Consider the following 15,959-nt stretch of genomic DNA (forward strand, 5'->3'; position numbering starts at 1 on the left):
TGCGCCTTTACATTAACCATATAATGTGCTGCAAACAGGAAAAACAACCACTGTTGTTGCTGAGGTTTTGCTTTTACAGTGCAATGAGCTGGTGACTTAATTCTACGGGTCACTACAATTACACTGATACCAAACTTATATGGACTTTTTTTATTTTCGTGTCACCTGTTTGCTGATATGCTTTGCACTTGGTACTTCAATGCAACGTACCGTTTATTTTCGGATCGATTTGAATTTAATTTTATACCCATTACGTTGAGCTTCACATTTTCACATTACACTCAATTGTTGTTTACACACAATATGGCACATGAACTGATATTTTTTAATGGATTGAAATATGATATTATTCATATTGTCTATTACGTCCCATACTTATTTAGCATACCACACTTTTTTTTTTTTACACCATTCACCCCACTTCATTTATGTCTACATTATTTCACACCATTCATTACACAACATCCATTTGATATTTTGTCAATAACGGTTCTTGGGCATTTTTCAATCCCAAAGTACATTACCTTATGCTCACGATATTTCATGAATTATTACCCTATTCACAATGTTTCACATGTAATATTTTGTGCACACAATTTTGCGTTGTGACATTCACATGTATTAGCATATCAAGTTGGATTTATTTACCTTATCATCCGTTGTCTGCTATATACTTTATTTCATATTTTCATGCAATTTTCTAGTGTATATATATGAACTGGCATATCAAGTTGGATTTATTTACCTTATCATCCGTTGTCTGCTATATACTTTATTTCATATTTTCATGCAATTTTCTAGTGTATATATATGAACTGGCATATCAGGTTGAATTTTTGCATTATAATATCGATTATTATTTATTTACTTATTTATATTTTCCTGTATTTTAATACAACTTTCTAGTATATAACATTTTTAATATGATATGCAACTTACATGTGTAGTTGGGAATTCATATTTGACAACTCATTACATTTGAAGTGCCCTTTATATGCAGCATAACATACACTTCTTTTGCCAACATGCCAGTCAAACTTTTTCATCCATTGCCCGCTGGTCAGACGAGTGCGCTCGTGTATGATTGATGAACTTCCAAGTTCTTCCTTACGTGGACATGGTGACCGCTGGCGCTTATGTTGCCAAGCAACTCAGCGCTTGCGTGTCACGGACCATGAATGGAAGTCCTCCTTCACAGAAAGTCATCATCGGACACGTGTGCCATGTACCATCTGACTTCCGGTTGGCGGCCACGGAACGCACAGCTGTATACACTTTTTCCATGATTACCATCCCTATACATACCTCACATTATACACCACACACTGCGCTCCCTGAAGAAGGTAGACGAAACGCGCGTCGGAGCGGAGGGTCGTCCTGCACATTCATTTTTCATCTCACCAGGTAATGAACATTATGGTTCAATACGCTCAACATACAGTTTTGATTTACTCCATTTCTTAAGTGTAGTTTACAGATACCAATTCTGCTACATAGGATTGCTTCGCAACTATTAAACTTTGAGTTCGGTATATTGTAGCCATTTTGGATGTATATCTTTGCACATCAAAACACTGTTGTTAAAGCCTGGTGATTCATATTCATGGAAATATATAATTGAATGTTATTCGGTGATGATACCAACTTTATGAAGTTTACTGGTGTATTCTTTAAGCCACAATTTTTGTGAACTTTATTCAATAAAAGTTAAATTTTATGATCTTATCCACTCAGTCTCTTATTCTTTGGACTAGTATACAATATGCAAGTCGTTGTTATACTTTTTTTTATTTTATTGCTTTTAAAGTGAACCTCTCACATCCCCAAATGCTATTAACCGGCTGATATGGGGTTAATCTGTGGGTTAATAACTTTCTAAAGCCATGCGACCGCCGTACTGAGAGCCTCAGCTACCAGAAGGTAGGGAAGATTATTCCTCTCGGCAGCCTCTGGTTTTCAGTCACAGAGGCGGCCGATGTGGCTTTAGTTACTGCTTAGTACACAATGAGTGATGGCTGCAACCACTCCCCGGTACTGACTGACAGCCAGTTCTGTACTGATGCACTGCTGAGCCGGCTGTCAGTCAGTGCTGTGGCGTGGTTACTGCCGCAGGTCACTATGTACTGCGTGGTGACTGAAGCCGTCCCAGCCGCGCCTCTATGACTTTGCATCCTCCCGGCCACATTCCGTCTAGACATGATTGGCTTTTGTCTATTCACTTGTATTGAGCGAGGCCGCGGCCCTCTAGTCGTCACGTGACCGCATGTATACAAATTACACACTTGCAGTCACGTTTCTCAACACTTCTGGCGCCAGTGAATGCTGACAGCGCGCACAATGAACCCTAAGCCCGGACAACCTCTTTAAACAGAACTTGTCATGTGCAAAAATGCTATTTGTCAGCATATATGGAGTTTAAATGCAGGTAAGCAGCATGATAATCCTGGCCAGCTGCCTAAATGACAGCATGGCTACCAGGAGGAGATGACTTTACATTCTCCCAGGAGCGACTCGTCTCAGTCCCTGGGGCGTGCACGGAGCGGTCATCATTGACTATACTGTGGGCGGGGGCTGTAATCACTGCTCTGCATTTTGATTGACAGCTCTCTCTGCAGTGTGTATGTGCCGCGTGTATGCGCAGCGAAAACTGCCAATCAGTCTGCCCGGGAGTGATTACTGCTGCTGCTCACAATACACTGTGTGCAGAATTATTAGGCAAGTTGTATTTTAGAAGATTATTCTTATTATTGATCAACAACTATGTTCTCAATCAACCCAAAAGACTCATAAATATCCAAGCTTAATATTTTTGGAAGTTGGAGTGTTTTTTTTTTAGATTTGGCTATCTTAGGAGGATATCTGTTTGTGCAAGTAACTATTACTGTGCAGAATTATTAGGCAACTTAATAAAAACCAAATATAATCCCATCTCACTTGTTTATTTTCACCAGGTAAACCAATATCACTGCACAAAATTTAGAAATAAAAACATTTCTGACATGCAAAAACAAAAAAATTAATGATCAATATAGCCACCTTTCTTTATGATGACACTCAACAGCCTTCCATCCATAGATTCTGTCAGTTGCTTGATCTGTTTTCGATCAACATTGCGTGCAGCAGCCACCACAGCCTCCCAGACACTGTTCCGAGAGGTGTACTGTTTTCCCTCCCTGTAGATCTCACATTTTATGATGGACCACAGGTTCTCTATGGGGTTCAGATCAGGTGAACAAGGGGGCCATGTCATTATTTTTTCTTCTTTTAGACCTTTACTGGCCAGCCACGCTGTGGAGTAGTTGGATGCATGTGATGGAGCATTGTCCTGCATGAAAATCATGTTTTTCTTGAACGATACTGACTTCTTCCTGTACCACTGCTTGAAGAGATTGTCTTCCAGAAACTGACAGTAGGTCTGGGAGTTAAGCTTCACTCCATCCTCAACCGAAAAGGTCCCACAAGTTCATCTTTGATGATACCAGCCCATACCAGTACCCCACCTCCACCTTGCTGGCGTCTGAGCCGGATTGGAGCTCTCTGCCCTTTACTGATCCAGCCTCTGGTCCATCCATCTGGCCCATCAAGAGTCACTCTCATTTCATCAGTCCATAAAACCTTTGAAAAATCAGTCTTAAGATATTTCTTGGCCCATTCTTGACGTTTTATCTTATGTTTCCTGTTCAAAGGTGGTTGTTTTTCAGCCTTCCTTACCTTGGCAATGTCCCTGACTATCGCACACCTTGTGCTTTTTGATACTCCAGTAACGTAACAGCTCTGAAATATGGCAAAACTGGTGGCTAATGGCATCTTGGCAGCTTCAAGATTGATTTTCCTCAATTCATGAGCATTTATTTTGCGCCTTTTTTGGCCAACATGCTTCTTCCGACCTGTTGGCTATTTGCCATGAAATGCTTGACTGTTCGGTGATCACGCTTCAAAAGTTTTGAAATTTCAAGACTGCTGCATCCCTCTGAAAGACATCTCACAATTTTGAAATTTTCAGAGCCCGTCAAATCTCTCTTCTGACCCATTTTGCCAAAGGAAAGGAAGTTGCCTAATAATTAAGCACAACTTATAGAGGGTGTTGATGTCATTAGTCAACACCCCTCCTCATTACAGAGATGCACGTCACCAGATTTACTTAATTGGTAGTTGACTCTCAAGCCTATGCAGCTTGGAGTAGGCCAACATGTATAAAAAGTATCATGTGATCAAAATCCCATTTGCCTAATTATTCTGCACACAGTGTATAGTGAGGGGTGATTGTAACCGCTCCATATGGAGTGGCTGCAGGTGTTAGGGTGAACACTTTGGTATGTTCATTAGGTGCCTGCTCCTGGCCTAATGAATATGATCAAGTGCATGCAAGAAAGAATAACATCAGACACACACAGTCGGATGTAAGCTCTCCTTGATGAGATATGACACAGCTCCAAGTGTCTTTATTCAACCCGAGCATAGACTTATATAAACTGTACATAGGGGCTCGGTTAGTCCTAGAATGTGAGTAACCAGATGTATTCATTGGTTAGTCCATGGGCAGATACATGAAGTCATCAGGGTGGGTATGGTCTATGAGGTCATCAGGGGGCGTGATCAATGAGGTCTTCAGGGGGCGTGGTCCATGAGGTCATCAGGGTGGGTTGGCCCATGAGGTCATCAGGGGGCGTGATCCATGAGGTCATCAGGGGGCGTGATCCATGAGGTCATCAGGGTGGGTTTCTCCAAGCAATGTGTCGCTCTGTGGTTGGTTAGTCCTTCTATAGAATGCAGCTTCCTCCCAGAACAGAGCATGGTGTGATGAAACAGGAAATGGCAGCCATCTTTTGATCTAAACAAGCTTATGTAAGGTGAAATAATACACTTTGTGGGTCTTTTCTCTCAATCTCCTATGTCTTGAGGTTAATTAAGTATTTGATCCTATGGCTCTCCTCAACACAGAGAGGATAGAAGCTAATTTCTATTACTGATAGAAGCTAATTTCATCAGTAATGTGGCCAGACAGCATTTTAACGCGTTTTACCTGCAGATTAACCTTATATCAGCTGGTAAATAGTGGTTCTGCACATGACAGGTTCCATTTAAGGTGCTTATCCTTACTTGATAACAAGAGACATTAAAAGGGATATTTCCAACCAACTCCCAGTAACACCTGAATGACTTTTTTAAGGGGTCTCAGAACTTAGTAAGTGATGCAGCCTCTTCTGCCCCGCTTACCTGCACGCAGGCTACATACTACAGCATCTGATGGATTTTGCAACATTGTTCCATTGAAATGAATGGTACACTGAAATAGCAAACACAGTCGCTACTATCTGGTCAGAGGAAACCAGCAAAAGAGCTGATGGTGGAGGTGATAAGAGTCGGACCTCCCAAGATCTGTTATTGATGGCCTATTCTAAGGATAGGACATTCATATTGTAATCCTAGGAATCCACTTTCTGAAAATACTTTGAACACTTAGTGAAATGTAAAAAGGATTTTCCCATTCCCAGAATAAGCCATAACTACCGTCTCTTGCCTGAGGCTCCCAAAAGTCAACTCCTGACATTCTCCATACACTTCAATCGTGAGGAGGCCGCGTGTGCATGTGGCCCTCTTCATTAATGTCCATCAGGGTTATAGAAAGAGCCAAATAAATGCAAATGTCAAAAATGCCTAAGATGGGAACATTCTTGTAAATGTCTCCTGTTCTGTAATTCTTCACCCTAGTAGAGGACAGCGGTGTTCGGCCGACCTGCTCTAGTAGCACAATCTCAGATAACATCAGGCAGAGATTAATATTCCATCATGTGCTCGGGCAGGGGAGTTATGGGAAGGTTGTCCTGGCGGAGGATGCTTCTAACCATCAGAAGTATGCTGTGAAGATCATCAGCAAGAGATCCCTGCTTTCTACTGGCGATGAGGCGGATGTGATGGTGGAGCACCGAGTGTTACAGCTGGCATCTGGGAGCCCCTTCCTCGTCCACGCAGACTTTGCATTCCAGACCAAGGTATAATACTGACTACAACTTTATTACTATCCCCATAGGTAATCAGCAGATCAGGAGGGCAGCAGCGCTTACTTGGATACTCTGACCGATTCACTGCACTACCTGACATTGCCACGGCCATGTGCGAGCAAATTGTCTGGTAGTGAGAATAGGAATGCCCTGCAGTACCGGACACAGGGTCATGGATTCTACACATAATCTACTTTCTATATCAATTCATCGCCGTCTCTAAGATCTCTGCTTTCAGTCAGTTAGTAAGCTCCATTGTTTGCCTCCAATGTATGAAAACCCTTTCCTGATCATGTGATGGACGCTCAGGCGCACGGCTCATTGCAGGACAGTTGCTGGATCTGTTTCTTGTAAAGTGACCTGTGTGTCCAATACATGATCAGGAGAGGGTTTGTAGTCACTGGAGGTGAACAATGTAGGTTCCTACACAGTAACTGAAAGCAGAGATCTTAGAAAGTTTGAGGAATGGATATAAAAAGCAAAGTGGAAAATTTTATAACTAATCATTAATGGGTTTATCCATGACTAATTAATTTTTTTGGCTATGGGCCTAAGAGCTGACAGGCAGGTGATTGTTAATTACCTGCCTGTTGTGCCTGGCGCTGATCTCTGCCGGCTTAGAGCAGTCACAGACCGCTGCTGCCAGTGATTCTGCGGCCTCCACTGACATCAGATCAACAGAGCAGCGGCTTCTCTTCTACTTTGCTCTGTTGATGGGGGTGTGACTGCTGATGTCATGCTGATTGACAGCCGGCTCCTCACTGCGTAACTGCAGGAAACTGACTGTCAATCAGCATGAAGCCAGCAGTCATGCCTCGTCGACAGAGTAGACGCCGGGTAGAAAAGCCAGGTAGTTAGCAACTACCTGACTGTTAGTTCTTAGACCCATAGTAAAAAAATAGTACTGGAAAACCTCTTTAAGGAAAAGCTGACAGGTCCCCATGCCCTCCAAACCACCATGCATTTATTATTTTGTTAATACTAAAGGTAAGCGAATAAATTAAAATTTTAATACAATTTTTCAAAAATCCAAATTTGCCAAAATGCTGATTTTTTGTAATTCACTTCTGCTTGGATTCAACAAAATGCCACTTTTTTTTAATCATTCAAAGGTTAAAAAAATAAAACAAATCCTCATCTTACCACTCACATCTCAGGCCCCTCTACTACCCACCGCCACCTGTCCCAGGATTTTGTCTGATTTGCTTTTCTGTAGTTATACCACTTTATAACAAGACCTTTGTATATTTGATTGGACGACTAGTCTGGTGAAGCCAACACCCTGTTGACTAATCTCATGCAAATTTTCATATTGCAAATGAAATTTATAAAATAATTTTTTGTCATTCACTACAATCAAATATACAATACAAAGGGCTTGTTAGGAAGGGTATTATCATAAGAATAAATACATGGTGGTGGTTTGGGGGACAAGGAGGAGCTGTCAGATTCTCTTTAAAAAAATAATATTTTTTTCTTGCTAAAGCTGGAATATCCCTTCAAGCATTAGAGAAGCCGCTAATGTATTCTGTATAGTAAATGTGTAGATGTTAGGATGATTCAGTAATCATATATTCTCTTTGCCGTGTTTCTTCCATGACACAGATGTTTGTGCTACTTGGTCTGGAATACATGAGCTGCGGGGACTTCCACCACTTTCTACAGATGAAGGGGCGGCTTAACATCCCCAGTGCAAGGTAATAAGATATAACATTCACCTGTCAGTCTATAGATTAGTGTGGATTTCCAAGGGTCTCCTCACATTACATCTTTCCATTTTCTTTTGTGCCAGATTCTATGCCGCGGAGCTCGTGTGTGGCATCCAGTATCTCCATTCTAAGGGCATCGTCCACAGAGACCTCAAGCCCGAGAACATCCTGGTGGCTGAGTCGGGCCATGTTAAGATCACAGATTTCGGTCTCGCACTTGAGAACATGCTTGGAGACCGCACAGCCACCGAATATGCTGGGACCAAGGAATTTGTGGCTCCTGAGGTGAGAAGAAGAGAATTTTCCTCTTTTGACTGATGCAATGATAGTAATAATTTTACATCACAGACAATGGAGAGGTGGAGAGATTAGGAACATGGACAATACAAGACCAGGGAAAGTGTTACCCCATCTCTTACATAGGGGTGAATGTCCCCTCTAAATAGTAGCGTCCGGTCATCAAGTCTGGTCAGTCCACAATGTTGGCTCCTTAGTATTTTCTGTGCAGTAACTGTTCTCTCCTCTTTGGCAGATGCTGGCTGAGGAGGAGTATGGCGCTGGAGTGGACTGGTATTCATTTGGCATCATCTTAAATAAAATGATTACCAGTAAGTGCAATTACCATCCTGCACTATTTAATCAATTATCCTCCAGCGCTGAAGACCTCATCAAAAAGGTGAGTATGGCACTGTAATAAGACACCACTGTATTTTATACCATATTACATGAAAAACTCAGACAGAAAGACACCCCCCCCACTACACCCCAGACTGCGCCATTATAGGGGAAATCAAGGACATAGTGTAAACAAAAAACGTAGCTAAGGACTAACAGGCAGGGAGTTGCTACCTATCTGCCTGTTGTGCTTGACACCATTCATTGCCGGCACAGATTGCTCCTGCCGGTGATTCAGTTGTCTCTGCTGTTGTCATGTTGACAGAGTAGCGACTTCTTTTCCGCCATGCTCTATTGACGGAACGTAACTTCTGCCGTCATTCTGATTCATAGTCGGCTCCTCCAGTTAGGCAGCGGGAATACGGCAGTCAATCAGAATGACTTCAGAAGTCATGCTCTGTCAACAGAGCAGGGTGGAAAAGAAGCCATCTCTCTGTCGACTGACGTCAGCAGAGGCAGCTGAATCGCCTGTACTGGGAAAGAGCAGTGCCGGCCACCTGCCTGCCTTTGTTTTTCAGAATATCCCAGATATCCCCTTTAAGGGACAAAATTTTACTGACCTAATGAATAATAAGGGTGAGAGTTTCCCTTTACAGTATCAGTCTGGTAGCAGATCTACGGAAGGCATCTTTTCACACCTAGAAGCCTCCATGTGCAATTTTCTTGTTTAGGTCTTTGCTAAATGATGTTTCTAATGATGTTTGTCTATTTCAGCTCCTCCAGAGAGATCCTGTCAAGCGCTTAGGAGTCCACGGAAACATCAGAGGTCATCACTTGTTCCAGCATATTGACTGGGTCTCTGTGGAAGCCCTTCGGATGCCCCCACCACACATCCCTATAGTAAGTATATACACAAACATTCTACATTCTGGACACATTTTATAGACAATATATGCTACCTAATGTTAGGAGGTAGATGAAGAGGGATGTGCCCAGGGGCTGCAGAGGAAGATGTGGATGCCATTCAGCAGTAGTGTGGACATATAGCCTGTGCAGCCAGAGTAGTTACACACAAGCATAGTGAGGAGGGGGCCCTTCACCAACTCTGAAGGTTTGACCATAAAAGATCCAAGTGTTAATGATCGGGGAGGACTTTTTCTTCTGTTTGGTTTGATCTTGTTGGAGGTCAGTGCTGGATGTGGAAAGTATTTATACCAATGTGATTGGCATGATTTAATGATGTGTGTATAACCTGTGTATTTGCGTTTGTCTGATGTACGTGTCAAGTGCATGTCTTGTGCTTGTGTAATATGTGGACTGTGCATGTGTGTGCTGTGCTTTTGTGATGTGTGCACTGTGCTGTGTAAGTTGTGCGCTGTGCTTGTGTGATGTGTTTTTATCATGTTTTTGTTCTATAATGTTTTGTTGTACTTATAGGGGTCATCCACTACTTAGACAAACCTTTCTTAATCCCTATGTTTCCCCCCAGTAAAATAATAACACTTATACTCCCCTCTGTTGCCGGTGCCATTCCAGCAGTGTCAGCACTGGCTCTCCTGCGGCTCGTGAGGCATTGTTATGTCATGCAATCCCTGCAGCCAATCAGCGCTGGCTTCACTCCCCTCTCCTATGGACATAATTGATTTTCGGAGGAAGTGAGTGCAGCCGCTGCTAGTAGTGACTATACTGTAAGTGTTATTTTACTGAAGGGACTCTTAGGGACTGAAAAGGTATTGTCCGAGCAGTGGATAACCCTTTAAGTGAGGGGGTCAATATAGAATTCTCGGACAAGGGCCTTTAATTCTCAGTGTTCGCATCTGCAGTAGTGATAGGGCATGGTATCCCTATGATTCAGTCACTTCATTCTAAATCCAAATATGCTTGTGAGCCTTCAGAGATTCATGTGCATGATGGGGAGAGAAAAGCCCAAAATATATACTATCATGTAAGTTACATGCTAAGATGCCATTAGGACGTATCGTCTGATCATCAGAACATCATAATCTATTTTTATTTCTCTCTTACAGCCACCTATACCTCAACGCCGTGCCAGAAAATTTAACCTGAACAACATGGAGAGAGCAGAGGCCGAGAAGGGACCTTTACCAGATAACTCTACGGCCATGTTCAGAGGTTTATCGTTTGTCACCTGGTGAATCTTCTAGACACCAGCTCTAATGTCACCAGAGCGAGTTGTCCTCCTGAGCTCCTGGAAGAAGATCTACTGACGTGTAGAAGAGTGGACCCAGGCATCGAAGAACTGGAATGTCTAATAAAACCTAAAACTGGCACAGGACCGAAGCACATCATCTACCCAAGAATTCATCAGAGATGAGGACAAGACTGAAAGTGAAGACACCTGTCAGTGGAGATGTCGAGGGACCCGACAAGAAGACAGCAGAAGACCAGCACAGCCGATGGTTGTAAGTGGTGGCGCCAGAACATCTGCGCTCCTTTCCACTCATAGGCATGTGAAAAACACTTCAAAATGTATCTACCGGTAACTGGATTTCCTCACATTCATGATAGCACCACCATGTTGTGCTGTCTTGGGTTGGAAGAAACCAAGTGGTGAGTGTTGGCCGGCTATTTAGGGGTGGAGGAGGCCGGATTTTTTTTTTTTTTTTTTAAGTAACATCTCCCACATGCCTATGACACTTAAAAATGTTACTATATACAGATGTATCCACTGTGTATAGTAATTTTTAAAACTGACCGGTAATAGGATTTCCTCTCATTCATGACAGAGCTGTCATAGGTGAGGGGAAAAAGGTGAGTGATGGCCGGCTATTTAGGGGTGGAGGAGGCCGGATTTTTTTTTTTTTTTTTTTAATCGATGGAGGATTCTGAGCGATAGGGCTCCTGTACACCAAAAGATCAGCTCAGACAATGGTGGTAAGTAGGAGCCAGAACATCTGTGCGCACACATAGGCATGTATCATACACTCCAGAATATACAGGCCGGTAAATGGATTTCCTCACATTCATGATAGCACCACCATGTTGTGCTGTCTTGGGTTGAACAAAACCAAAAGGTGCTTGATGGCCGGCTATTAATCCATTTCCAACATGTGCCGTACATGTACGGCACATGTCGGGTCTCTCCCTTTGGTGCAGGCTCTGGCGATGAGACTGCACCTTTCCGGGGACATGACAGCTAATTTGATCAGCTGTCATGTGCCTTTAACAGCCGCAGGTGAAACTGCGATCCACCTGCGGCTGTTAACATGTTAAATGCCGCTGTCAATCTCTGACAGCGGCATTTAACATGGCCGCAGTGGAAGGACGTCATAAGTCCCTCCCATCGGCGCCCCTGTCACATGACTGTGGGTCGCCGATGGGTTGGCATGACAACACAGGGTCTGCAGGAGACCCCTGCGTTTGTCATTGCTCATAGCCAGTGAGCATTTCTGCTACACACAGGCGATCTGATGGTCGCAGTTTCTAGTCTCCCATGGAGACTATTGAAGCAAGTGAAAAGTAAAAAAAAATATTTTTAAAAATATAAAAAAAAATGGAAAAATATAAAAATCACCCCCCTTTCGTCCCATTCAAAATAAAACAATAAAAAAATCAAATATACACATATTTGGTATCGCCACATTCAGAATCACCCGATCAATATATAAAAAGGATTAGTTAGATTGGTAGACGGTGGAACAAGAAAAAAAATGAAACCGCCAGAATTTCGTTTTTTTGGTCACCGCAACATTGCAATAAAATGCATTAACGGGCGATCAAAAATCATATCTACCCTAAAATGATATCAATAAAAACATCAGCTTGGCGTGCAAAAAATAAGCCCTACCCGGGTCTCAGAAAATGGCGACATTTTTTTTTACAAAATTTGGATTTTTTTTTCACCGCTTAAATAAAAATGAACCTATACATGCTTGGTATCTGTGAACTTGTAATGACCCGGAGAATCATTATGGCAGGTCAGTTTTAACATTTAGTGAACATGGTAAAAAAAAAAACACTGTGGAACTGCACTTTTTTTGCAATTTCATCGCACTTGGAATTTTTTTCCCATTTTCCAGTACACGATATGGTAAAACCAATGGAGTCACTCAAAAGTACAACTTATCCCACAAAAAATAAGAGCCCACACAGCCAAATTGATAGGAAAAAAAAGTTATGGTTCCGGGAAGAAGGGGAGCAAAAAAGTAAAGCGCAAAACAGAAAATGGCCTGGGGGTGAAGGGGTTAAGGAGGCATGGCTTTTTTTGTTTTGTTTTTAGTAACATCTAGCACATGCCTATGACACATATTTATTACTATATACAGATGTATCCACTGTGTATAGTAAATTCTAAAACTGACCGGTAATAGGATTTCCTCTTATCCATGATAGAGCTGTAGGTGAGGGGTAAAGGTACGTGATGGCCGGCTAATAACACTATAATTTGCCCTTTACATAATTGACCAAAGGATTTAACTAAATGACTCTTATAAAAAGTAGATTTAGTTAGCGAAATGTTTAGTAATGTGTTAGGAAGCTTTTATGTTAAGGCATTGACCACTTTCTGATTATTGTTAAATAATGTGTTTGTGAGATGATTAAAAGGCACTTAGAAATATAGGCTATTCTGCACTATTTCCCATAATCCATATTTGGTGACAAAATTCAAGAAAGGCCATATTAGTAAGTGCCTTATCATCATCTCAAACACATGGGTCAACAAAAAACAGAAGATGGCCATTGCTTTTAATCATAGTTTAAAGATTTGGAAAGAATTTACTTTAACGTTTGTCACCCCTTATATCATCAAATAACAAATAAACAGAAATGGCTTTTCTAATAGACTGACACGTCCAGAAGAGATCCCATTTCAGCAGTCACCGCATTATCATAACAAGCAGGATTACAATGAGAGATAACAGAATCCACCATTCACAGTAGGTAGTGTCACAGCTCACCTCTTCCCCCTTCCTGCACACTGACATCTTTATGTCACTAAACATGAGAACCTCTATATAAAACTCTCCCAAGGAACAAAATGAAGTCCCCTATATTGTCTTGTGAGATAGATAGATAGATAGATAGATAGATAGATAGATAGATAGATAGATAGATGGATAGATAGATAGATAATGCCCAGTCTCCAAACAGGCAAGAGAGCAGCTTCCATAAATGTACAAAAAAACAGTAATCTGCAATCAGAAATACAGGTTATAAAAAAAATTATCACAATCTGGTTTCAAAGAGTTAAAAAAAAAATATTTGACACATTCCCTTAAAGAAAAATAAATAAAAAATATACATAACAAGAGTATTAGATATTATAAGAAATGTTTAATAGGTTAGAGTAGAGTAGGGCCCTGCCGAAAGAGTCTACCTTGTCGTGGTGGCAGGCTTAAAAAATCTTTTGGTCAAAACAAATCCTGATGGCTATGTATGTGATCTGGTGTTCAATGGAAACTATTAATGTGTGACTGGTGAGGACGTGGTGCAGAAGTGGAGTTTTTCCAAAGTGGGCGGTGGGACTGTGGAAGGTTTGAGGGTTAGAGGCGGAGCTAGGGTGGAGGCGGAGCTGGGGTGGAGGCGCATCTGGGGTGGAGGCGGAGCTAGGGTGGAGGGGGAGCTGGAGTGGAGGCGGAGCTGGGGTGGAGGCGGAGCTGGGGTGGAGCCTGAGTGGAGTCTCAAGGGGGCCTGAACATTTTGCCTGTATGTGGCCCTGAAATTCCTGGTGGCAGCCCTGACGACTCCTATAGCATGTGATAGAATATTTTTTTCAGCTTTACTGAGAATCAAGAGGAAAGGGCTGACATTTCCTCCCAATTACATTATTTACACTCCAGCACTTCATTTTCACAAAGGCTTCTAGTAGATAAAATAAATGGTCATTTTAACCCCTTAACCCCCGCGGGTGGTTTGCACGTTAATGACCGGGCCAATTTTTACAATTCTGACCACTGTCACTTTATGAGGTAATTACTCTGGAACGCTTCAACGGATCCCCCTGATTCTGAGATTGTTTTTTCGTGACATATTGTACTTCATGATTGTGGAAAAATTTCTTCGATATCACTTGCGTTTATTTGTGAAAAAATGGAAATTTGGCGAAAATTTTGAAAATTTTGCAATTTTCAAAATTTTAATTTTTAAACCCTGAAATCAGAGCGATATGTCACACAAAAGAGTTAATAAATAACATTTCCCACATGTCTACTTTACATCAGCACAATTTTGGAACCAAAATTTTTTTTTGTTAGGGAGCTATAAGGGTTAAAAGTTGACCAGCGATTTCTCATTTTTCCAACAAAATTTATAAAACCATTTTTTTAGGGACCACATCACATTTGAAGTCACTTGGAGAGGTCTTTATGACAGAAAATACACAAAAGTGATACCATTCTAAAAACTGCACCCCTCAAGGTGCTCAAAACCACATTCAAGAACTTTATTAACCCTTCAGGTGCTTCACAGGAATTTTTTGAATGTGGAAGAAAAAAATGAACATTTAACTTTTTTCACAAAAATGTTACTTTAGACCCAATTTTTTTTATTTTCACTGGGGTAACAAGAAAAAATGGACCCCAAAATTTGTTGTGCAATTTCCCCTGGGCAAGCAGATACCCAATATTTGGGGAAGAAACACTGTTTGGGCGCACGGCAGGGCTCGGAAGGGAAGGAGCGCCATTTGACTTTTTGATTGTAAAATTTGCTTGAATAATTAGCGGACGCCATGTTGTGTTTGGAGAGCCCCTGTGTGCCCAAACTTTGGAGCTCCCCCACAAGTGACCCCATTTTGGAAACTAGACCCCCCAAGGCACCTTTACAGGTGCTTCACAAATTGATTCGCAAAAATGAAAAAGTGAAAAAAAAAACACTTTTTCATTTTACGAATCAATTTGTGAAGCACCTAGGGGTTCCAAGTGCTCACTATGCATCTAGATAGGTGCCTTGGGGGTCTAGTTTCCAAAATGGGGTCACTTCTGGGGGAGCTCCAATGTTTGGGTACACAGGGACTCTCTAAATGCAACATGGTATCCGCTAACAAATTGAATGGAAAATCGGCTCAAATTGTTAGCGGACACCACATTGCGTTTGGAGAGCCCCTCTGTGCCCAAACATTGGAGCTCCCCCACAAGTGACCCCATTTTGGAAACTAGACCCCCCAAGGCACCTATCTAGATTTATAGTGAGCACTTGGAACCCCAGGTGCTTCACAAATTGATTCATAAAAATGAAAAAGTGTTTTTTTTTTCACTTTTTCATTATTACGAATCAATTTGTGAAGCACCTGGGGGTTCCAAGTGCTCACTATGCATCTAGAAAGGTGCCTTGGGGAGTCTAGTTTCCAAAATGGGGTCACTTGTGGGGGAGCTCCAAAGTTTGGGCACAGAGGGGCTCTCCAAACGCAATGTGGTGTCCGCTAACAATTTGAGCCGATTTTCCATTCAATTTGTTAGCGGATACCATGTTGCATTTAGAGAGTCCCTGTGTGCCCAAACATTGGAGCTCCCCCACAAGTGACCCCATTTTGGAAACTAGACCCCCCAAGGCACCTATCTAGATTCATAGTGAGCACTTGGAACACCAGGTGCTTCACAAATTGATTTATAAAAATGAAAAAGTGTTTTTTTTTTCACTTTTTCATTTTTACAAATCAATTTGTGAAGCACCTGGG

Source organism: Phyllobates terribilis, unplaced genomic scaffold (assembly GCF_046119375.1).
Source record: "Phyllobates terribilis strain yellow unplaced genomic scaffold, ASM4611937v1 Scaffold_5__5_contigs__length_657084704, whole genome shotgun sequence".
Lineage (NCBI taxonomy): Eukaryota > Metazoa > Chordata > Amphibia > Anura > Dendrobatidae > Phyllobates > Phyllobates terribilis.